The sequence below is a fragment of the Scylla paramamosain genome, chromosome 2 (genome assembly GCF_035594125.1).
Source record: "Scylla paramamosain isolate STU-SP2022 chromosome 2, ASM3559412v1, whole genome shotgun sequence".
NCBI classification, from domain to species: Eukaryota; Metazoa; Arthropoda; class Malacostraca; order Decapoda; family Portunidae; genus Scylla; species Scylla paramamosain.
Genome location: NC_087152.1, coordinates 12,345,565 through 12,355,336, shown reverse-complemented (window position 1 = coordinate 12,355,336; position 9,772 = coordinate 12,345,565). Strand labels below are relative to the sequence as shown.

Below are 9,772 nucleotides of genomic sequence, written 5' to 3'. Positions count from 1 at the left end.
AATGTGATCTACAGCAGTCACTTCTCTTATATCCTCTTCACCTATCCTGATTATTGTAACACTGCTTAATCAGCTGACTCTCTTTCATCATTAGCTTTCCTTCTCATTTTTGTATTTCTCACTTGATTTTGTATACTTTTTTTCAACAAATACTTCTTAGACATATATTCACTACATTCACTTGTTTTTCCTGTTCCTGTATTGCATATTTTAGCTGCTTACAGCACAGCATGTTCCTTCATGCAACCTTCTTTTTTTATTCATTCTATGCTGTCTACAGCCAAGTACTGCATTCTTTTCCAGGAATACCTTTCTTGTTCTATTCATTTTTAGTCACTTCTTTATCTTTCCCTCTAAACCCAATAAATTATGACTCTTAGTACTCTGCTTATTTCTTCATTACAGCCTTTTTTTTTTACTCAGGTTTTTATCAATTAAGATTAAGCAGACATCTTCACATGACTGTGCATTTGAAATAGCAAACATGATGAATTCAAGGAAATTACCATATCCTCTCATTTCCAGGATCTGCAGCAGATCTTAGTAAAGCAGCAATGGTTCAGACAGAAGCAGTATTGGCTCGCTGGTCAGAGGTAGATGCTAAACTCCTGATTCACATTCATGATGAGCTAGTGTGGGAAGTTCACACTGAGCACACTCAGACTTTTTGTGGTGAGTCCTGTGTGTCACAAGAAAAGCCATGTTTTCATAGCCTGCATTATTGCAGTCTGGAAGTTTCTATCATATTTACTGCAGTGGCTTAATATAATAATTCTTCATATTTCAATTGTAATTTATTTGTATATTTATTTTTTTATTAATTGAATTAGTTAACTAATGAATCATATTTTATGTATTTATTGTATTTTATTTTTATATTTACTTTTCATTATTCATTCATTTATTTATTTAATATTGTTAATATTGTTTTTATTTATTTATTTATTGTATTTTATGTTGTATTTGTTTACTTCTTTATTTGTTTGTTTTTCAAGCGGGAGCTGAATCCAAAATTTAAAATTTATATCATCATTCGATAATGTTCCCTTCATGAAGTGCAAGAACCATTCATAACATCTCACTCAGCTCATTGTTTCATTGCTCTTGGCCTGCCATACAATGTTTAGGATTTTCATTGTTCAGATCTCAACTTTGACACAAAATCTGATGTTCAAATTTTGGATCTATGGTGATATTGCAGATGAGCTCATTAACATGATCACAAAGACAGGTATGACACAGGTCTCATTGATGACAGTGAGATGCCACGTGGAATGTTGACAAACGTCCTGTGCTATTGCTAAATAAGAAGTTCAAGAATTTTTTTTTATCAGACCTCTTATGCATAAGTTGAATGGATGAAAAATTAAGTCTCACTTCTCTTATAGTATGTTTTCTTTTTCTCTCAGACATGGTTGGACGCATCATGGAGGACACACAGCAACTATGTGGGCCACTTGTCCAGCTGACTGTTCCATTACCTGTTACAGTTAGCACTGGTACTAGCTGGGCCAATATGCAGCCCCTTAGTTGTAGCTGAAGTGAGCCATTCTGAAGTGCCTTCATCATATTGCCTTAAAATCAAGAGGATTTTTCTTTTGTATTTGAGATGAGTGAAATTTTAATCTATATAGTTTGAGAAATGTGTTTGCTCTTGAATTCTGCCTCATTAATTTTGATAATGATGGTATTTCTATGATATTTTTTTCAAATATTTATATATGGATATATTTGTATTTTATCCCCCTTAGCAGATTAACTGAGGTTTTAGTTTACAGTAGCCATTCATTGGTCATTGCTATCAGGCAGGCTTATTGTACACTAACTGCTCAAAGCTGGCCTCTGCAGTTTATATTTACATTCATACTAGAGAGTAGTTGTCTGATTTTGTCACAGACCACTGTTCTCTGCTTTCTTAGTTTGGAGTTTGGACCTCATGGTGAAACAGTAGTTGAGGCAGACTTTAATCAAGTGTCAGGTATTGTGTTTTAAATAACCTCTTTCATACTCTATGATTTTTATTGGTTCACCATTACTTTGTTCTATTCATGCTAAAGCACTTAGGTACATCAAGTATGATGTGTAGTTTAAATTCTGTCAATAGCCATGATGTAATACTGATTTTTAACATCTCATATTAGCATATTTTGTATGGAAAATGTTATCAATATGACAAAGCATACAACATAGGTCAATTGATTGTTCAGTGTTTGATTCTACAAGAAGTTATGATAATTCCTTCAGTACCCTTCACTGTGTGAATGATAGGTGGTTAGCTAATTTCTTCAGCAATTAACTGAAGCTTCATTTTCAACACTAAAGCATAGAAAAGTCTTTCTATAGCCTATAAGGATATTTTTTTAATGTTTTTAGCTATAAAAATGCATTCTTTGTCATCAGCTACAAGTTCTTTGCTGAACAAACATTTTCTTTAACTTGTTTCATTAATCATAGCATGTTGTTGCTGAGTGTTGCCTGCAATTTTGAGTTTCATATTCCCATTTATGGGCCCCTCATTGTATATGACTTGATTTCCAGTTTTCAGTCTTTTATTGAATTTCTTATCCATTTTTCTTACTTTAATAGTTTTTATTGTATTTCTTCTTTTATTTATGTTGATGTTAATCATATCAGTGTTATCTCAAGTATTGACCTTTCTGCATTTTATTTCAATATTTTAGCTTGTTCAGTATTACTTTGGTTGCCTTATTTCACATTGATACTTCATAGCTATTGACTTTTTCAAGAAGAAGCATTAGTTTGAATGTTAGATTGTGCAGAGCATATAGTCAGTTAATCACATAAACAGTATTTATTAGCTATACTCGTACTTGCTATGGTCAGAATTGTCAAAATATATTTTCCAGCTGTCCTTTTGTGAGGTGGTCAGTTGCTACTCTCTGCAACTTTATCACAACTTTGAGGGAATTTCTTAATAGCAAGCATCAATGACACATAAAAATAGAAACTTTATTGTACTTTGCATCCTGTAGAAGCTTAAGTAGCATGTGATTTAAATTACTTATTGGTTGCATGGTCATGAGATAAAATCAGCTTTATGAATTAATTGAAGTCAGTCATAATATTGCCTTTGAAAACTTGTATTTCTATCCCATTTAAGTATCAACTTGGTAGCTGTATGCGACAATTTTTCATGAAATGTGTTGAAGGAACACGACAGTGGTAATAGCAACAGCTATCTGGAGCACTTGATCACATGGTCCTCAAGTCACTTGGCCTCAGGCAAAATAGGTCTCACTATTCATGTATATACATGGACATTTTAGTTTAGGCTTTGGGTCATTTGATACTTGGACCAAACCATGTCTTGACCACTGGCATTATAAAGAAAGTATGAGAATTCATTCACACATAGATAGGGTTGGCTCTTCCACTGTAATACACATACACAATTGTGCATACACACAAGCATAAATGCCTGCACATCCACAAATATCCATGTGCACCAGAAGGCCTGATTCTACTCACTTCATGCACTGGCTTCACCATAATGACTAGTCCAAGAGTGTCTTCTTTCCTTCTGTGTTGGCAGCTGGAACTGTTCTTGATTTGTGCATGACTTTCACTCATGAAAGTGCAACATCAGGTTTGGGTCTTCCCAGATGTTCTTGTGTGTGCATGCATGCTTCCTTGGTATTCCTTAATTGCCATGTGGGAATTCCTTTCCTTCCGTTTAAGGGCTTTGATTGTCCTTTCCTCCCTGTGGTGACCCTTTCCTCTTGTACAAGTGCTAGAGAGTGTACATGCTTCTGCAATGGTCCTTAGTCACCATGTGCCACTTTATTTCTCCTGTAAAAATGTTCAAAAGTGTGCATGCACCTACAGTGTTCATTAGTCATCATGTGGTTCTTCATCTCTTTGTCCCAACGCTTAAGAATGTGTGTGTATCCCTGTTGAGTTGCATAGTCACTGCAGTCCTTTGTCCAAGTTTTATTTGATCTGTGGTTTTCCTTCCTGTGGTTAATTGCTCGAGAGCATGCACAGTGTTCTTTGGTTACTTTGTGATGTTTCTTTTCTCGCATTAAAGTCCTCAAGAGAGGGAATTGTAGAAGAATGATAGGTGAATAAGATAACTAGATTGAATGTGAGAAATGTATAAGGTTGTGAGGAAGATCATGAATGGAATGGGTGGACAATGCGGGAAGAGTGTTAAATCCAGAAGAGATGTATGTGGAGCAACGAGTGACTGCATATGAAAGGTATGAATAGTAAGTTGTGAATGCATCTATGTGGCAAGACCTTAAGGGCCTCTGTTGGAACTTTGAACTCAATCATATAAACAGACCTGATGCAGGCAAAGTTCCAACAGAGTCCCTTAAGGTCTTGCCACAGATGCATTCACAACTTACTGGAAATGGGTTTACTATTTTGTACCAAAAGGTAAACTAGTTCTGTTTTGCTTCCTAATGTAAAAAATCAAGGTGTGCTGTATAAATGACTTGTGCATTGTGATCAGTATGAATCTGGGCTCTTTCTTGGGATATTGAGACCAAAATGTGATTTGAATATTATGTTCTCAGAGGATGTGTGTGGGGATGTTTGTGAAAATGGAGAGTGTTCTCTGTTTTAGGGAACTGTTAGTTTGTTATATAGGTAAATGCCTTTGTTGATAGTAAGAGGTAAAATGATTGATAAATAAACAAACAATCAGTATTAAAGTGCGCTTGCTATGTGAGTAACTAGTGTGACAAAAATGTAGCCAATTATATTCTTATTTGCTCAATCATAATAAAAGTATTGCCTCTGTAATTGCAGCACCACAGACATTTCATGAAGCTGCTTCTAACCAGTGAAGTCTGCTGTTAGGTTTTCAGAAAGCAGACAGGGATGATGATGTTACGGGAACGCTGATTTGAGGTGTGCGAAGTGATGAGTCCTTTAGTAGTCGATTACAGGGTTTCTCGAGGTAAGAAATGAGAGCATCTAGTTTCTCAGAGAAAGTAGTGACAATACTGATGACAGCGTGGTGAGGCTCAGCAAGATCGTTAAGTGTGCGCTTGATGGTAGCGTGGTGAGTGGCAAGGCTTGTCCATGCGTGCGTAATCGCGTTGAAACATGCAGCAAGCGCTGGGCAACGAGACTTCACGAAGGGCAAGAACTTCTGCAAGGTCAAGGGGAGAAGAAGGTGGCTGTGGTGTGGCGCTGGCAGGTTGCGGTTGTGGTGGAAGCGATGGTTGTGGTCTTGAAGAATCTCTCTCATCATTACGGATCACCGTATCAGTAATATCATGCCAGTTTGAACAATATATGAATTTAATTTCCCTTTTTTTTCCCTTCCTTGAGAGAGAGAGAGAGAATTTAAAATTTGATTTGATAATTTTACTGTCATTGTTGAATTACAGGGCAAATGGATGTGATAGGTTACTAATCACACCCAGTACAATGGCTGAATGACAAAAAAAAAAATAAATAAATAAATAAAAAAAATAAATAAAATAAAAAAAAAACAAAATTAAATAAAAAAAATTGAAAATAAAAATAAGTAAATAAAATAAATAAATAAATTAATTAATAAATAAATAAATAAGTAAATAAATAAATAATGCACTGATAAATGCTCGGAGCATCAAACATACTCGTTGGTAGGCAAGAACCCACACGGTCGAAAACTTTACATCGGACATGAACACATACTCTGTCACCAGATAAGAAGAGAAAGGAAAGAGCTCCTTCCTTCCTATAAAATAAATAAATAAATAAATTAATTAATAAAAAAAAAAAATAATAATAATAAATAAATAAATAAATAAATGAATCAATAAAAATTATATATATATATATATATATATATATATATATATATATATATATATATATATATATATATATATATATATATATATATATATATATATATATATATATATATATATATATATATATATATATATATATATATATATATATATATATATAACGCTTAGGAGCAATCACACCCTTAGCCTGTCTATTGCCTTCACCTTACGGCTTCTACCTGCTGCGTCAGAGGTAACGTAAAGGACAACCATTTCATTACGTTGTTTAGGTAATGTAAACAGTGGTATTTGCTTGTTATTATCATCATTATTATTATTATTATTATTATTATTATTATTATTATTATTATTATTATTATTATTATTATTGTTGTTGTTGTTGTTGTTGTTGTTGTTGTTGTTGTTAGTAGTAGTAGTAATAGGACTAGTAGTAGCAGAAGTAGTAGTAGTAGTTTCATTGTTATTATTATTATTATTATTATTATTATTATTATTATTATTATTATTATTATTATTATTATTATTATTATATGTTTTCTCCGTTATGCTAAGTCACTAGAGTGAATTTTAAACGTTAAAAACAAACAATGAAAGTCACATTAACTGCACAATACATACAAAAGATTGCACTTGTTGTTCAGAAGATTCACTTCCACGTCAAAAAATAACGTTTATCACTGCTTCAGAACCATGTGAATCACTGAATGAAACACTTATGTTTTCGACTTTCATATTTGCTTTTCAAGCTACATTTTTTTCTTCTGTTCTTCTTAAGCAAATGTTTATTAAAATATATCGTGCCTTTATTATTTGCTTTATTACTTTTAATCTAAGCAAAGACTTTTGTTTTCCCAAACACTGCTAAGATATAAATTGGAAAAATATACATAATTTTACATATGCTAAACTATTGGTGGTGCTGGTCTGTTAGAAGCAGAAGGGGGCGTCATAATTATAAGACGGTTTGGGAGCCACCGGACAAGACTCATTGATTAACAAGCGTCTTATCCCCCTCCCCACCTTTCTCTCGTAAAACTTTTTTTTTTTTCTTGCACACAATACATACATTAGGTAGTGTGTTTAATGTTTTAAATGGGAAAGTATTTTTATGTCTTAACATTGTAACACAAGAAGTAATGCTTATAGAACGATGCTTACAATGAGCAGTTATAACGTAAAGTGTCTTTACAACAAACAAGGCAGAGATGGTAGGGGAAGAGAAGGTGGAGGTGAAAGTGGAGGAGGAGGAGGAGGAGGAGGAAGTAAAATCGGAAGGAGTGAGGCATATAGGCAGTCATTTCTTCAGAGGGCTGAGCGCAGGTAAGGTGTGTAATCTTGCAGTAATTTTATTGAATTCTTTGTTTAATTATACCAGTGTGTTGGTTTGGTGTACACCGGGTATTCGAAATCTGCTAATTCTGTCATACTACGCATTTGCGACGGAAGTTATGTTGCCAATAAGCGAGTAAATTCGCTGTTGTGAGTTGCGGCGGTGGTTCGATGAGGTAGGGTGGCACACAGCCCGCACTTTGTAAGGTTTTGTTTTACAGTGTCTTTTCATATTATATTTTACAATTTATCATTACTAATGAATTTGTTGCTTTAGTTTTGTTTATTATCATTACGTTTATTATTATTATTATTTATTTATTTTATTTTATTTTTTGTTTTGACTTACAATGTCTTTTCATATTATATTTTACAATTTATCTTTATTAATGAATTTGTTGCTTTAGTTTTGTTTATTATTATTACGATTATTATTTATTTTATTTATTTATTTATTTTTTTTTTGTGAAACGGTGCCGGAATGATTAGGTTTACTGTTGCTTTAATGCTTTATTTATTTATTTTTTTTTGTGAAACTGCCGTAATAAACATTTAGAGGGTTAAAAAACGGGACATAACCCCCCTACGTATAATTAATGGGATGATTATTTCGATATATGCGAATCCTCATGATGCGAGCTTTTCGCTGAACGCAACCCGCACATATAACGAATACATGGTGTACTCCATTCTCGGCGATGGTGTTGGGCGAGAAGAGGACTTGTGGTCAATTTTCAGTTTCACCCAACCAACGATTTTCTAAGTCGTTGGCCACAATACCATGCCATGAATACTTGATTACCCTTTGTTTGCCTTGTCTTAATTTAAATACTTGAGTTTGTAAGGACTATTTGGAGCTGTACCCTTTGTTTGCCTTGTTTTAATTTAAATACTTGAGTTTGTAAGGACTATTTGGAGCTGTAGCGGATCTTGTACATATAGGTATTGTATATTGTACAAGGTATTTAATAAGGCTGACATGTCTACATACAAAAATTACAAGCATTCTCTTATCTTGGCCTTTAACAATGAGGTGAGCAGGTAGGAGGCTAGGAGAGATGGACCACACAGCAGTTGTGCAGCATAATGCCGGGCTGAACACAATTGCACTAAAATGTGTACACAGTGGGTGTCCTACTCTTTCTCCACTTGCCAACAGTACAGACCCGCAGTTTATTATTCATGACCTACTACTGCTCACCCCTCAGAACACCGTCGTATAGATATATCCATGACAAGGCACAAAACATACCATGACAGGGCACAAAAGTAATTCAGAGTAAGCTGATCCTAAGGTTTACAGGATATTAATTTTATGACTATTACAGGTGCTGTCACTGCTGTACGGAGAGCTGAACAAGCCTGTCCTGCCAAAAATCCCCAAAAATCCCCATGCTGCTGAAGGAAACGGGACTTAATGTTAGACAAACTGGCTGGCAGAAATCAGATGCTATCCTTCTCTCTCACTTCATCTTCCAGGAAGGGAGGAGAGAGGTCATCCTTCTGCCAATGCAAAGACGACGATTTCCTCCTACTACTGTTTTTTTTTGTTATAAAATGTCAAACTCGGATCGCCGTTATGTTGTCCTCCCCACTTTATCCTGTGAACAAACGTTACAGTGAAGAACAGTACCTGTCTTTGGTGCCGGTACAGGACCACCATATAATAAATTATAAGATAATTGATTTTTTTTTTTTCATTATGGAACCATTTTTTTTTTTTTTTTGTTTATGCTAGTCTGTGGTGTAAGTACAAGAGTTGACCACATCTATATAAACTACGATGATTATCAGTCCATGCTTTTAATAAATTTCCTTTGAACCCAACTTGGATTTTACATAAACCATAAATTGGAAGATGAAGACGAACAGTGATGCAAAATTGCATTTTAAGTTGAAATTGCGAAACTTCAAGGCGTTCATAATTTTGAGAAAAATGTCTGAAAAATCGGAAAATAGGGGAAAAAAAGGCACAAAATGCGTGTGTAAGAAAAAAGGCACAAAATGCGTGTGTAAGAGAAAAATGTCTGAAAAATCGGAAAAAAGGGAAAAAAAGGCACAAAATGCGTGTGTAAAAAGTGTACTAAGTAAAAAATACTCCGAAGAGTCTCCGGAGAAAGTAGATAAACAGTGTGTTGTAAAAATGAAACCAAGTCTCCCTTCACTTTAATAATTTTTTTTTATTAAATTAACTCATTACATGGGACTTAAAATTTTCCAGTAAAATTTTAACTTAAAATTTTTCCATACACTCTTAGTTAAAGAACTTACTACAGCAGGGTTGCGCGTGTTTTGGGGGATGAGGGGTGGTTCTGGCGCTTGGGCTCAAATCCTGGCCACGGTCCGAGAGTAGGAGTTCCCAAATGCCAAATTCAGTTCTGCATTAGGAGGCACCGTCTTAGGTCTGACTAGGGAAACCTGACGTAACACTGAAAATAAAAGTAGAAGTAATATTGTAATAATAATAATAATAATAAAATAAAAATAATAATAATAAAAATAACAAAAATACATAAATAAATCTTGGAACTTCATATAATTTTTTACACTTTATATTTTTTACAATGTCAAAGTCTTGGGATGACTCGACATTTTTATTTATTTATTTTTTTGAAGCGTTTTACATGGATATTGGGTGCAGACCATGGAGGTAGGAGTCGACTTGA

The 9,772-nt window shown here is 34.2% G+C and overlaps 1 long non-coding RNA gene across 1 annotated transcript; it reads left to right on the top strand.

Moving 5' to 3' along the window:
* Positions 1 to 6,968: 6,968 nt before the first annotated feature.
* On the top strand, positions 6,969 to 8,933 carry LOC135106495 (uncharacterized). The gene is made up of 2 exons (XR_010271336.1): positions 6,969 to 7,102; positions 8,435 to 8,933. It is a non-coding gene; the product is annotated as an uncharacterized LOC135106495 (long non-coding RNA).
* Positions 8,934 to 9,772: the final 839 nt, after the last annotated feature.